General features: G+C 38.8%; 1 protein-coding gene and 1 long non-coding RNA gene across 4 annotated transcripts in view; one reads left to right on the forward strand and one right to left on the reverse strand.

Annotated features, from left to right (window-relative positions):
- PLPPR1 (phospholipid phosphatase related 1) overlaps positions 1–14,892 on the forward strand; it is a 558,611-nt gene that overhangs the window by 427,284 nt on the left and 116,435 nt on the right. The window lies entirely within an intron of this gene.
- LOC122431996 overlaps positions 1–14,892 on the reverse strand; it is a 164,370-nt gene that overhangs the window by 28,037 nt on the left and 121,441 nt on the right. The window contains exon 3 of one of the 2 annotated variants that reach the window (XR_006266687.1): positions 552–669. The exons of the other annotated variant lie outside the window; for it this stretch is intronic. This is a non-coding gene — a long non-coding RNA (uncharacterized LOC122431996). The remainder of the gene's footprint in view (positions 1–551; positions 670–14,892) is intronic. 2 annotated transcript variants of the gene reach the window in all.

Here is a 14,892-nt window from a genome sequence, read left to right on the forward strand (position 1 = left end):
TTGGTCCTCAGTTGCTTCACCTTTGAAGTGGAAATAAAAATAACTTCTTCCTGAACACTTTTGAGAAATGAGGCAATGCATCTGAAAGTGCTTGTTAAGTAATAAGTGGTTAAAAAGTGTTAGCACAAAAATAATTTAAAATAATAAGTTCTACCCACTATAAAGCAGAAAACAAAAACAGCAAAGATGAAAAATAAAACTAACCAAACACACACATACACAGACACTAAAACCCTGACAATTAGGGAGGAAGTCTGGCAGTTTAATCCCCAGTTATGCTGCATTGCTGGGTTTAGGGGCATAATGTTTTTAGAATATATTGAGATGTTATTGGATGTGGTGTTTTAAAAGCAATGAACAATCCATGGTCTTTTTAACAATTGCAGTGATAAATGCACATTATAAAGTACTTTCCCATGCTTTTCCTTATTTAATCATTATTTTGACTAGTGTTTGCAGTACTGGGGTAAAAGGACAATGCCAATCTTTAGGTATCTATTTTTCATAGTATCAAAATACCAATGTTGATTTTAAAAATTAAATATGGTTACCATCACCCTTTATCCTTGTCATCAGATGCCCTTCCCAATGAATGAAGTCTCCTCTATTCTTCAGCATTGAGTCTCTCCAAGATGAATATTTTGGGATCAAGGTCCCAGTTAAATCTCCCTGAGGGGAAAAGAAGTTAGGAATACAAAAATGAATCTGGCTTCAGAGGACAAAAGATCAAGAGAGGAAGAAATATAGTTCTGGGGACACTCAGATGGTCGGACTCCAAGACCAACTAGGAGTTGGGCCTGGGAACCTCCTAGCCCCTTCTTTCTCTGATCCCCTTTCCATACCCTCCTGTTTTCCTTACTGGTCCACTCCTCCTCCCACCCACCCTTTCAAACTAATGAAAAGCCCAATCTAACTCCAGGGGAGGGGGAGTTATAAATCCCCAAGAAATATAAGAAAAGATGAGCAAACTCACTGGTAATCTAAAAGTGATAATGATGATAACTATACCATGAAGGAATTTTGAATAGAGCAGGGATGAGGTCAGAATGAGAGCAGCTTTGCTCTTGTCAACATTTTAATGAAATATATAACTCTCTGCATGCATCTCATGATGTAAGTTAGTCAGATTTCAGATTTTTTGAAAATCCCGTAATGTGTTATACTATTGTGCTCAGTTGCTAAGTTTTGTCGGACTCTGTGCAACTCCATGGACTGTAGCCCACCAAGCTCCTCTGTCCATGGGATTTTCCAGGCAGGAATACTGGAGTGGGTTGCTATTTCCTTCTCCAAGGGATCTTCCTGACTCAAGGATCGAACCCTCATCTTCTCATACCCTGCATTGGCAGGCCAATTCTTTACCACTGAGCCACCTGGGAAGCCCTTTATACCACTAAATATTTTTGACATTTGCATGGTGTTCTGTTATAAAACTGGAGTCCTGAAAAACATCAGTAGGGAAATATTGAATTTTTTCAATAGAAATATGTCTTTTAAAATTTCAAAATGAAGAAACTGAGATACAGAGAAGTTTATTGGCTTACTCCAGGCCACACAGCCAACAGGTGTTAAACTTGGGATTTTAATTCATCACACCTTCATATCTTATGTTCTTTCCACTGCATATATTTAGGCATGATAATCATTGGCCTCCTGGTCACATGGAAGGAGGGAACTTTCTCCTCTGGAGAAAATAACGTTAGGGTAAGGAAGTCCTTTCAGAGGCCAGAATCCAAACATAGAAATGTTGAAGTGTGAATTTCCCTTTCTACAAGCTTGTGTGCTTTAAGAGCTTAACAAGTATTGTTATGTTTAAATCCAGGTAAATCTCAACTATCTAGAACCCTTTCAAAGTAAGGCATTTAAAAAACTTGTTACTGGAGTATAGTTGATTTAAAATTTTGTGTTACTTCCTGCTGTATAGCAAAGTGCCACTGTTGTGATTACTGCAACTTTGTAAGTGCCATTCAGTCCTGATTACTGTAACTTTGTAGCATAGTCTAAAGTCAGGGTGCCTGACTGCTCCAGCTCCATCTTGTTTCTCAGGATTGCTTTGACTGTTCAGGGTTTTTGTGATTCCATACAAATTGTGACATTTTCTGTTCTGAGTCTGTGAAAAATGTCATTGGTAATTTGAAAGGAATTACATTGAATCTGAGGGTTGCTTTGGGTAGTAAAGTCATTTTCACCATATTGATTCCTCCAATCCAAGAGCATGGTATATCCCTTCATCTGTTGGTGTTGTCTTTGATTTCTTTCATCAGTAGCTTATAGTTTTCTGTATACAGGTCTTTTGCCTCATTAAGTAGGTTTATTCCTAAATATTTTATTCTTCTTGTTGCAGTGGAACATCAGTTTGTTTCCTTAATTTCTCTTTCTGATCTTTTGTTGTTTAGTATATAGGAATGCAAGAGATTTCTATATATCAATTTTGTATCCTGCAACATTACCAAATTCATTGATGAGCTATAATAAGTTTTTTGGTTAGCATCTTTAGGATTTTCTGTGTATAGTATAATGTCACCTGCAAACAGTGACAGTTTTACTTATTTTTTTCAAGTTTGGATTTCTTTTATTTTTTTCTTCTTTGATTGTTGTGGCTAGGACTTCCAAAACTATGTTGAATAAAAGTGGCAAGAGTGAACACCCTTTCTTTTCCCTGCTCTTAGAGGAAATGTTTTCAGTTTTTCACTGTTAAGTATGATGTTTGCTGTGGATTTGTTGTATATGGGCCTTATTATGTTGAGGTAATTTCCATATATGCACACTTTCTGGAGAGTTTTATTATAAATTAGTGTTGAATTTTGTCAAAAGCTTTTTCTGCATCTATCGAGATGATCATCTAGGTTTTATTCTTCAGTTTATTAATATGACATATCACATTAATTGCTTTGAATAAATTAAAGAATCCTTGCATCCCTGAGATAAATGTCACTTGATCACAGTGTATGATCCTTTTAATGTGTTGTATTCAGTTTGCTAGTATTTTGTTGAGGATGTTTGTGTCTGTGTTCATCAGTGATACTGGCCTGTAATTTTCTGTTTTGTGATATATTTGTCTGATTTTTGTATCAGAGTGATGGTGGCCTTATAGAATGAGCTTGGGAGTGTTCCTTCCTCTGCAATTTTTTTGGAAGAGTTTCAGAAGGGTAGGTGTTAACTCTTCTTTAAATGTTTGATAGAATTCACCTGTGAAGTCATCATGTCCTGCACTTTTATTTGTTGGAAGTTTTCCATCACAATTTCAATTTCAGTACTTGTGTTTGGTCTGTTCATATTTTATATTTCTTCCTGATTCAGTGTTAAAAGGTTATACCTTTCTAAGAATTTGTCCATTTCTTCTAGGTTGTCCCTTTTATTGGTTTGCAGTTGCTTGTAGTAGTCTCTTATTCTTTGAATTTCTGTGGTGTCAGTTGTAATTTCTCCTTTTTCATTTTTAATTTTATTGATTTGAGTCCTCTCTGTTTTTCTTAATGAGTCTGGCTAAAGATTTATCAATTTTGTTTATCTTCACAAAGTACTAGCTTTTAGTTTCATTGATCTTTGCTATTATTTTCTTCATCTCTGTTTCATTGCTTTCTGCTCTGATCTTTGATTTCTTTCCCTCTACTTACTTTGGGTTTTGTTTGTTCTTCTTTCTCTAGTTGCTTTAGGTGTAAGATTATGTTGTTTATTTGGGATTTTTGTAGTATGATTGTATTGCTATAACCTCCCTCTTAGAACTGCTTTTGCTGTGTCCCATAAGTTTTGGATCATTATGTTTTCATTGTCATTTGCCTCTAGATATTTTTTTATTTCCTCTTTGATTTCTTCAGTGTTCCATTGGTTGTTTAATAATATATTATTTAGCCTCCATGTGTTTCTGCTTTTTACAGTTTTTTCCTGTAATTTATTTCTTATCTCATAGTGTGTGGTCAGAAAAGCTGTTTGATATGATTTCAGTTTTCTTAAATTTACTAAGACTGTTTGTGGACCAAGATGTGATCTATCCTGGAGAATTTTTCATGTACACTTGAGCAGAAAGTGTTTTCTGCTGCTTTTGGATAAAATGTCCTATAAATATCAATTTAGTCTATCAAGTCTAATGTGTCATTTAAGGCTTGTGTTTCCTTATTATATTCTGTCTGGATGATCTGTCCATTGGTGTAAGTGGAGTGTTAAAGTCCCCCACTAATATTGTGTTACTGTTGATCTCCCCTTTATGACTGTTAGCATTTGCCTTATGTATTGCTGTACTCCTATGTTGGGAGCGGGAGCATATGTATTTATAATTGTTATGTCTTCTTGGATTGATCCCTTGATCATTATGTAGTGTCTTTCCTTGTCTCTCTCTTATACCAGTCTTAATTTTAAAATCTATTTTTTCTGATTTGAGTACTGATACTCTAGCTTTCTTTTGGTTTCCATTTACGTGGAATATCTTTTTTCCATCCCTTCACAAAGTAGGGCATTTTATTTGGAGGTTTAAGTTAGCTGATAAAAATCAGAAAACCCTTTGACTTTAATAACTGCTCTTAAATAACTTTCTTTTAGACTTGTGTTTTGAATGATCAGAAGCATACTCTACATAATAGAAAATAATATCTTTCAAGTACTCAGCTATATAAAACCTTAAATTCTGGCATTATGTGGTTCAGATTTAAAATAATAATAAGATGTCACTGATATAGTTGAAGCTCCCATGTACTTTTCCTTTATGGGATCCCATTTTTTACTTTGCCTCTTTAGAGGTAACCACTAAGCTGAATTTGTTGGACATAGTTTTCTAAGCTTTGTACACTTTTATAATATGTGTTCACTTTGTGCCTTAGTAAGTTAGAAAGGCTGAACAATTTCTTTTTTAATGTTAAAGTACTTGATCATGAGTTGTATTTACATGCTGCTCTATTATAGGTGTAGATATTTAGGAGATTGAACCAAACACATAATGTCCATGGCTTTATATGATAGGTTGGCATTTTAAAATAATCCCAGCTAAAACTGACTCTAACAGTCAGTGTGGGATAGGCTTTGGCACAATAACAGACAGTTATTGTGGTTAACACACAAGCTGATTTCTCACACTGCAGATTCTTTGCAGTTGGTGGGAGGGTTCTGCCCATCCCAGTCACTGAGACCTTTCCTGTTGGAGGCATCAGCTCAACACATGTTTCCATGATCACTTTGGCAAACCAGAGCAAACACAGACTCCACATTCACAACACAGACTCCAAAGCTTCATATATAAAGTTAATATCAGTCAAGCTTCTTATATATAGTTAATATCGGTCACTTCCACCCACAGTTCAGCAGCCCAAGCAACAAAACTGTGGCCATGCCCAAGTTTAAACAGGGTTGGGAAGTACATCCTATAAACGTATCTAAGAGAGAGAGATGCTTTGTAGCCTAAATGACCCCTACAATGCCCTTGTGATTTCTTCCTTCCCACTAAAAGTTATGTTCCAAATCGTTCAGATAATAAGCTTTACTTAGCCGTGTTCTATTTGATAGCGACATTTGCATGTGTTTGCTGAGTTCTTTTGTCAAATGATTTATGCAGTTGATGTGGCTGATAGGGATAGTTCCCTGTCACTGGTGTGTTTAAGTAGAGACCGATTCGCCAAGCAGTGAGAGACTGAAGAAGAGACTTCAGTACCACACTGTGTGTGCTTATTCGCTCAGTCATGTCTGACTTTTTGCAACCCCATGGACTGTAGCCGCTGGGCTCCTCTGTCCACAGGCATTCCCCAGGCAAGAGTACTGGAGTGGGTTGCCATGCCCTCCTCCAGGGGATCTTCCCAACCCAGGGATCAAACCCAGGTCTCCCACATTGCAGGCGGATTCTTTACCATCTGAGCCACTAGGGAAGCCCAAGAATACTGGAGGGATAGCCTATCCCATTTGCAGGAGATCTTCCCAACCCAGGAATCAAACTGGGGTCTCCGGCATTGCAGGTGGATTCTTTACCAGCTTAGCTATCAGGGAAGCCCCTCAATGCCAAACAAGTGACCCTCATTCCCTTATGACCCCGAGTACCTGTCCTAGTGAGACCATCCAAAGATGATAGTCCTAGTGAGACCATCCACACGCAAGTACCATCGCCCAGGTTTTGCCCAAGAATGCTTTCCTTAATTCATCCACCTACTTTGCGGAGTTTCCAGACCACCTTATTTTCCCATATGGTATACCATGTGGTAACATGTTCCTTACCAGCTTCCCTGATAATTGACATAGCACCTTAAACCAAGCATCCTTCATAATGTTGAATGAATGCACCAATACTCTGGTCCTCATCGAATTTTATATTCTGTCTCTATAGGTCATGAGCCCAATAAAGCCAAAATAATAGCAGAGTCCGGAATGAACATGTTATATTTTTTAAGAACTATAAAAGCATCTTGTCCTACTGCAGTGTATTATTTTGCACAGGGTACAGGTGAATTCATTCTTTGCTTTGTGATGCCTTTTTTCTTTTATAAAATCCTTTAAATATAATTTGAAGCAGTCTAAGCTGTCGTTGAGATGTGTGGCTGGCCAAACTCTTTGCATTTCTCTTGAATCCTAATTCCAAGATTATATCAAGGTTAATTTTTAAGCCAATACAATGTTATAATCATTTATTCTAAAAACAAAGCAAAAATCCTTGAATTTGAATCTATTTCACAGCATATAAAAGTCTAACTTATAGGAATGCTAAAATAGCAATCTGTAGGGAGAAGCAGCTTGGCACTGTGTCCCAAGATCTTCAAGACTTTATATTCCCCTTTTTACCCCAAAAGCACAATCTGCTTTTTTTTTTTTAATTGAAGCATAGTTGATTTACAGTGTTGTGTTAATTTCCGCTACAGAGCAAAGTGATTCAGTTGCACATATATACATTCCATTATGGTTTATCACAGGATATTGAATATATTATAGTTCCCTGTGCTATACAGTAGGGCCTTATATATCCATTCTTTATATGCTAATTTATATCTGCTAACCTCAAACTCCCACTGCATGCCTTTACCACCCCTCTTCCTGCTTGGCAGTCACAAATCTGTTCTCATTGCCTATTGCTCACACATGCTCACAGAGGATTCCAGCAGCTCCCTAATCTTCCCCGGTTAAGCCTGGAATTGATACCCATGCTTGTGAAGCAGTCTCTGGGCTCTTGTTACCCAGAGAATCAGAGAATTTTGTTGATCAGCTCCAGCCATACATATCTATTTTCTCAAGCAAAGAAGCCACATAAAGGTGCCTCAGCCCTGCTGCTGCTGGCTTTGCTGTCATGGGCAATGCTAAAATCTCAGCCAAGGGTGGGTGTGGGTGTTAGTTGCTCAGTCATGTCCAACTCTTTGCAACCCCATGAACTGTAGCCCTCTAGGCTCTTCTGTCCATGGATGGGTAGCCATTCCATTCTCTAGGGAATCTTCCCAACCCAGGGTTTGAACCCGGGTCTCCTGCATTGCTGAGAGAGGGCATCAGAGGGCAGATAGACTGAAACCACAATCACGGAAAACTAGTCAATCTGATCACATGGACCACAGCCTTGTCTAACTCAGTGAAACTAAGCCATGCTGTGTGAGGCCACCCAAGATGGATGGGTCACGGTGGAGAGGTCTGACAGAATGTGGTCCACTGGAGAAGGGAATGGCAAACCACTTCAGTATTCTTGCCTTGAGAACCCCATGAACAGTATGAAAAGGCAAAAAGATAGGACACTGAAAGATGAACTCCCCAGGCCAGTGGGTACCCAATATGCTTCTCAGTGGAGAAATAACTCCTCATTTGAAAAGACCCTGACACTGGGAAAAATTGAGGGCAGGAGAAGGGGGTGACAGAGGATGAGATGGTTGGATGGCATCACCGACTCAATGGACATGAGTTTGGGTAAACTCTGGGAGTTGGTGATGGACAGGGAGGCCTGGTGTGCTGCAGTTCATGGGGCTGCAGAGTTGGACACAACTGAGTGACTGAACTGAACTGAATTGAACTCCTGCATTGCAGGCAGATTCTTTACCATCTGAGCTACCTTTGTCTCTGTGAAGGATAGAAAAGAAATTCTGTTCCCAACTCAATGTCTCACTTCATCACCAGAGCATCAGGAGGCTCTGATGTGTCTTTACAACCTTCTGTTCACAGGACTCAGATGTGAATCTGTGTACTCATGGAAGAACCAATGCCTAAAACAGACACACTTGTCTCCTCTATTTGCATTTTTTCTTCCCCCTTTTCCATGCAAATTAGTTCAAAAAATAACATTTTGTAGGCCATCAACTGCATTAACGTCTCAGACATGCTGGATGTATTCAGGTCATGGCAGTAGATATTGTAGCCTACAAGCCAGATAACCTCTCCATTCAAATTCTGCAACACAGCTATAAAATGTGATGCCATTTTGGAAATATGGATATGTAGCTATATAACTAGAAAGAAAAGTATGTGCAAAAGCCAGTGTTCACCTCTAGATATTAGTATTAAAAGTACATTTTTTTGCATAGAACTTACTTTTTCTATATAAAAAAAAATAACTTCCTTTTAAGAGTACACTATGTCACTGATGTGCATAGTATGAAATATGAAAATACTGTTGTTTAAAGGTAGAACCTGGCTACTACTTCTGTAGCTTGAAAACTCCTTCACAAAAATTCTGTGAAAAACTCCTTCATTTCTCAATATAGAATTAATTGAAACAACAGTGAAGGTTGCTCTAACACTGGATTTTTTTTTTTTTACAATACATACTATGTGTTTATCACTAATAAAAGCATTGGGAGTATCAATGTAAATATTTATAATCATGCTTCAGTTGCCAGTTTCGTGTAGAAAAACATATTTAAGAAAATATTTGAGTGCTCTGGATTCTTCTCTGGCTATAGATTGGTATATTAGATTGTTCATTATATAAGAGAATAATTGTTATTTTTAGTTTTAAAACTACTGTCTTTTCTATACATATTTGCGAAACTGTATTTTTCTACTCAACTGGCAGCTCTGGCCCAAGTGCTTACAGTGGTTGTCTCACTTGTGGGTGTAATGTGTGTGGAGTAAAGAATCCTTGTCCCACTCCTGCCCCTAGACACTTACCAGCATCAAAAACTTCTCTCCTCACAGTTAAGAATAAAGGCTCTTAGTGCTAAATGGGGCCCTAGATCATTGTGCAGATCTCTCTTGTTTCAGATAAAATAATTGAGATCCAGAGAGGTTTAGTGACTTATCAGAACTCACATAGCCAATTATTAACCGAGTTGGCAACCAAAACCTGTAACTCTTGACCCAGTCATAATCAATAGCAAATGAAATTAATTGTTCATAGCCAAATAATTTTAAACACAGAAATATAAAAAGCATTTCCAAATATGTACATCAAGAACAACGGTATAATATATAATGTGTTGTATCTCAGTCTACTTAATGTAATGTTAGGAGGAGCCTTCAAAAGTGTTAGATCCCAAGGCCTACGGAGATTCCATAACAGCTCTGGCTTACTCTAGAGGAAGTTCATTTAGAGCAGTACTTGAGGACTAGTGAGTCTTCACTCAAGTGACGGAGGAGGAGGAGTCTTCCAGGACAGAGAGACAGCATGGCATGGGCCAAGAACTAAGGATCTACAGAGAACTTGAAAAGCTGAAAGTGTTTTTAGTAGGGCTGGAGCTTAAAGGGTAAAACAGGGATTAGTGACAGAGAAGAAGCCAGGTTGTGAATTGCCTTACAGGCCATATTAAGCCATGTATTCAACCTCAAAGCTTTGGGAAATCAGGATGCTCCTGGATATTTTTAAGTTTATGAAAGTGAAAAAATGTATTAGTCTCTCAGTTGTGTCTAGCTCTTTGTGACTCCATGGACTGTAGCCCACCAGGCTCCTCTGTCCATGGAATTTTCTAGGCAAGAATACTAGAGTGGGTAGCCATTCCCATCTCCAGGGGATCTTCCCGACCTAGGGATTGAATGCAAGTCTCTTGCATCACAGGTGGATTCTTTACCATCTGAGTCAAGTTTGTACATTACCTGATAAAATGAGATGTCAGCAAGAAGTGGTGATGAGAACCTGGAGCTGAGGATAGGAGACATGAGCTCAGGTTTGCACTACATGCAGTAGATACCATCTCTCCCCAGATGGCAGAATATCATTCTTAGAGAGGTGAACAAGTGTCAAGGCCCTAGGGTCCTCATTGCCCACACTCCATAATATCAGACGGATGAGAAGAATGTGCAAGGAATGATACCTTATCAAAAAAGTTCTAAGCATAGCAAACTGCTTTTAGAAGTACCATGTCACCTTTTGTCATAACTTAGGAAATTATGAAAAAGATGGTGTCAGCAGTTGGTCTGGCTTTGACGCTTCCCAAAGCTGAACAGGTATATATGCAGGCTCCCTGTAACAAAGGCTTAAAGATTTTTTTTTCCTAAGAATCCTGACCAACATATGTAGGTACAATGATTTCATTTTCTGTTTCAATATCCCCTTTTCTTATTTCCTCCCTCCATTCACTCCTGCTCATCACACCATCTTGTTGGAAAAGTATGATCACTCCAGAATAAGGGTATTTGACAATTTTGCTCCTGACCCATGATCAGATGGATGAATCTATATTTAAAGGCATTTTCCAGAATTAGACTTGCAAAGTACTAACCCATTCACATATTCTCATTACATTCCCTTCATGAGCAACAGCTTATATTTGAGAAAATGAGACATAGGAAAGTAAGATCCATCTGCAGTCGTTAGGATTTTTTTCCTCCAAGACACTGGTGAGCACACTTGGGGATGAATTCATGGTGTTTGGTGTCACTAGGACAGTGTTTTCACACAGTGGTCCAGGGACCACTTGCTCTGAAACAGTTAGATGCTTGTTGAAATTCAGGTTGCTAAATCCAATCACTGATCTTATTCAGTGTGGAGGTGGGGGGCTAGAGATATGTATTTTTCTACATTTTTAGGTCATTATGCCCAGTAAAGTTGAATAAGTTTTGATTAACTTAGTTCAGTGTGAACACAGTGCAGCAGATGCAGGCATCACTCTGCTCAGCCCATTTTTCTCAACCTGAGAAAACAGTCCTTGCAAACAGCCCTGAACAGACATACAGGTTTTTCTATCTTGTCCCCGTAGGCTATTCTCTAGCTGTAGAAATGTGCTACGCCTAACAAGTTGAGGAGGCCGTGATTGCTGGGGGGGTTACACCCAGTTCCCCTTGACCAATGAAGAAGACATGATGGTGGATAAACTGTCTACCTTCCTCACTCCTCAGTGGGACTATTCTGAAAGGGGTTTGATATCATCTCTGAGAGGTTCCCAGCAAGATTGAATGCCGGTTGCCCCTAGCAGTAACCTACTCACTAATGCACTGTTATTGTCTTTATCCTCCCTTCCTTGTCTCCCTTACCCTTCCCTCAGGTGTTTCCCAGATCACTTCACAAATAAATGACTTGCAACCACATCACTGTCCACTTGGAGGGGGGAACCCAGACTAAGGCAGATAATATACTGTATGTGGAGTAGAAAAACTTTATTACAGCCAAATTAGGGAATGAGATTTGAAGAATGGAGGGTAAAATTTTTTTAAGAAATTTGATAAAGGAAATTTTATTAAATCCACCCAATCAAAATGGAGTCAGTTCAAGCTGTTGTATTTTTCACACTGTTTTCTATTATTTCTGTGTGGGTATACAGCCTTCTATGAAGTCTGATGTGTTCAACAACCTTCCCAAAGTATCCGCATTATTTATATTAAATCCTTCAACTTTTTCTTGAAAATATTCAGATTTTTATGAAGATAAATATTAATTTTGTGTATGCTAGATGGAATTTAGATAACTTAGGAATCAATTTTCCTTTGATAGTAGACAAAAGACTGCTTAGCCAAAAAAAAAGAAGCAGCATTTTAAAGACTCATTTTCCCTGAAACTACATTGTTATTTGACCCAAACAATTGAGGACACGATTGTTCAAACTCATTTTTGCACATCCTAAGGCAAACACTTTGGAGCTGAACTTTGGTATGCTTTTTTTTCCAGCCCTAAAGGATGGCAGCATGGTATTTTGGAAGAAGCAAGGGTTTGTGGGTCTGACAAAATAGCTGTAATACCTTACTAATCATCTCCTAGTTGTAGTTTTCCCATTTGTTACAGAGTAGTAATAATAATAATACTAGCAATACCTACTTCACTAGGTTGTTTTGCAGATTACATAGTATTTTTAAGGTGCCTGGCACATGGAAGGTAGATGCTTACTACTCATTAGCTCACCAGACAGCCCAGCTAGAACCTCACACCATGAAGAAGCCAGTATTTATCAACTCAGGAATGTCCTCAAGGTTTCTTATCATCTACTTCTATTCAGCTTGCTCTGTTCCATCATTCTTATTCAGTAACTGTCCTGAGCTGAAGGAGGGTTATTTATAGGATTCTGTGTAGCCAGTGTCTGTGGCCTGCAAACATTTGTCTGACTGGCAGAGTCACCAGCTCGAGTGCAAACCCAAATGGCTAACATGTCAAGCTAATGACATACACAAAATTTAACTGTTTAATTTGTTTGCCTTCCATGGACATTAATCTATTTGGACAGAACTGAATGAGAAGACAGATAGTTCTGACACTCTTCAAACACAAGATGCAAAATAGCCAATTAATCTTGTGCAGCCAGTCTGGGGGTCTATGTACCTAGCCTTGTCACTAAAGAACAAGCCTGGGTTATATGAAATCTTTCTCTTTAGATTGGTCATTCAAGTGTGGATTGTAAGGGATGACAAATTCTGTGAAATGTATTAATATTTCCAAGTGAAATCAGTACCTTGATTTTTTTTTGATGTATGTAATCTTACTCCTTAGGTTGTCTGACGCCTTTCTGCCATAGGGTACTTTGTGCTGAGTTCTTAATGGCAAACTCCACTTTTCATTGTGAGAATCTTGCATTAGTGAACATATGTTTATTGTACGTATCCCCAGTATCCTTCCAAAGTAGACTGTTGTCGCTGGTCTTAACCTTTGTGCTTATATTCCTAGAGGTCTTATCTTTTGAGGGCTAGGATGGTATCTGCTTGCTCTTCATATCTCTGATACCTGTTATATAAAAATGATTTGTACAGAGTATAAATGCTTGTTTTAGGTTGGATTCCTCCAGAACAGTCTCTAAAACCAAGACTTGCGGGCAAGTAGTTGAAAGTACCCGTTACAAATGAGAAAGGATGAAGCTAAGACACAATACATGGAGGGCAGGTGCCCAGGGTGGAGAACGGCTCCGTGCATGCTGGAGACACCTAGGATATGCCTCAGAGTTATCCCAACCAAGGGGCGAGGAAGCTGGTATATTTATCATCTGGTAGCTGCATTGTGGTTCAAGGTGTCCTCCCAGGGGCATTGATTCCTGGGCACTCCAGCCAGCCGTGCACACAGCCAGCACACTCCCGCATCTCAGGAACCCTCAGGCAGAGGGTCACTTTGTGAGAAGATAACGAGTGCTAAGGGACTGTGAGCAGGGCACCAGCTGCCTCTGCTGTAATGCTTAATAAACTCTTCTTGTACAGAATTGAGTGGAATTTTCCCAGAGCTATAAGAAATGTCAAATGACTCCAAGACCTGAAATCACTGATTTTTACTTACCTCCTGCAGACGTGTGTTTTCAGCAGTATCAACTTTGTCAGGGCTGAACGATTTGGGGGCAATGCCATCTCTAAAAGCAGCGGGAGGGCAGTGTTTATTCTGACTCCATCACACCAGTGGGATGTCTTACATACCCAGGCTATGTTACAGATAGAGCAATAAAAGTACTTTTTTATGCTTTTTAAACTAAGCAGTATGGGATCTCAGTAGAGACTCCAGGGAAGAAAGACTGTATTGTCCTTTGGAAAGAGTACTGGGCCAGGAGTTAGGGGATTTAGGTGTTTATATTCTTTCTCACATGACTTCACGTGGCCTTACAGAAATCACGTTGAACCTTCTAGCCTCAATTGCTGACGTGTAAAATGGATAGGTTGAACACTAAGATTTCTTCCAGTTTTAAGTATGATTGTCCTATGAAATAAGGCAATAGGACTTGTATTATGTGGATCAAGTAGAGATTGGAAGGGGAAAAAATACAGACTTACACATATGTACAAATTATGCATATTTATTTCGGTAAGATGTGTGTCTATTCATTCTGTAGTTATTTTTATTCCAAAAATGAGAGAACATATTGTTATGACATTTGGAATATATCCTTTTCTAATAATCTTTTCCCCTGAAAGCAAATGGTTTCTTCTCCCACTTATAAGTGAGAATATATTTTCCATGTAGGATCACAACAGGAAAGGGAATTTGAGAATGAGATCTTTTCTTGTGACTGACGTGATTAAGTAGTCCATAGAGATGAATGTTGGTTGAAAATTCATGTGAAAATAACCTAAGGTTGCTTCTCCAGGTCATTTAAGTTTCTGTTAATTTCCCATCTGTCTTCATAAACTCAGCAGGATTATACTAGTATGGAAGGATGCCCTACTTTTAAATGTTAAAAAAAAAATCCAACTTTGCAGTTTCTGTTTTGCTGATTTAGCCTTAAGTATTGGCCTCATAACCTAATAAATGTAAGGTTTTATCCTGTTCTTCCTAAGAGGTAGAGAGTGGTGTGGGAAGGGTGGGAGCAACCAGTTCAAGCCCACTGGTGGGGCTCACTTATCCCAACCCCTATCTCTTTGAGGACTTCATATCATACTGTGAATAAGAGAACTCTGGTATTTTATGATAATGATGTACATTAGGTTGTGATGGAGATGTCAAGAGGGAAGTTCACATTCTAGCTAGCACCATGGCTAATCACTCCTGGCTCCGGCCTTCCCACTCGGATCCTTTAAGGGAGTGTGCCTGGGCTTGCCTGGTGCTCAGCTGAGGATGCAGAATGTGATTCACTGGTTTTGAGGCCCAGCCACGTTTATAGACACTCTTAAGCTGCTGCTTCT

Source organism: Cervus canadensis, chromosome 30, assembly GCF_019320065.1.
Source record: "Cervus canadensis isolate Bull #8, Minnesota chromosome 30, ASM1932006v1, whole genome shotgun sequence".
Taxonomy (NCBI): Eukaryota; Metazoa; Chordata; class Mammalia; order Artiodactyla; family Cervidae; genus Cervus; species Cervus canadensis.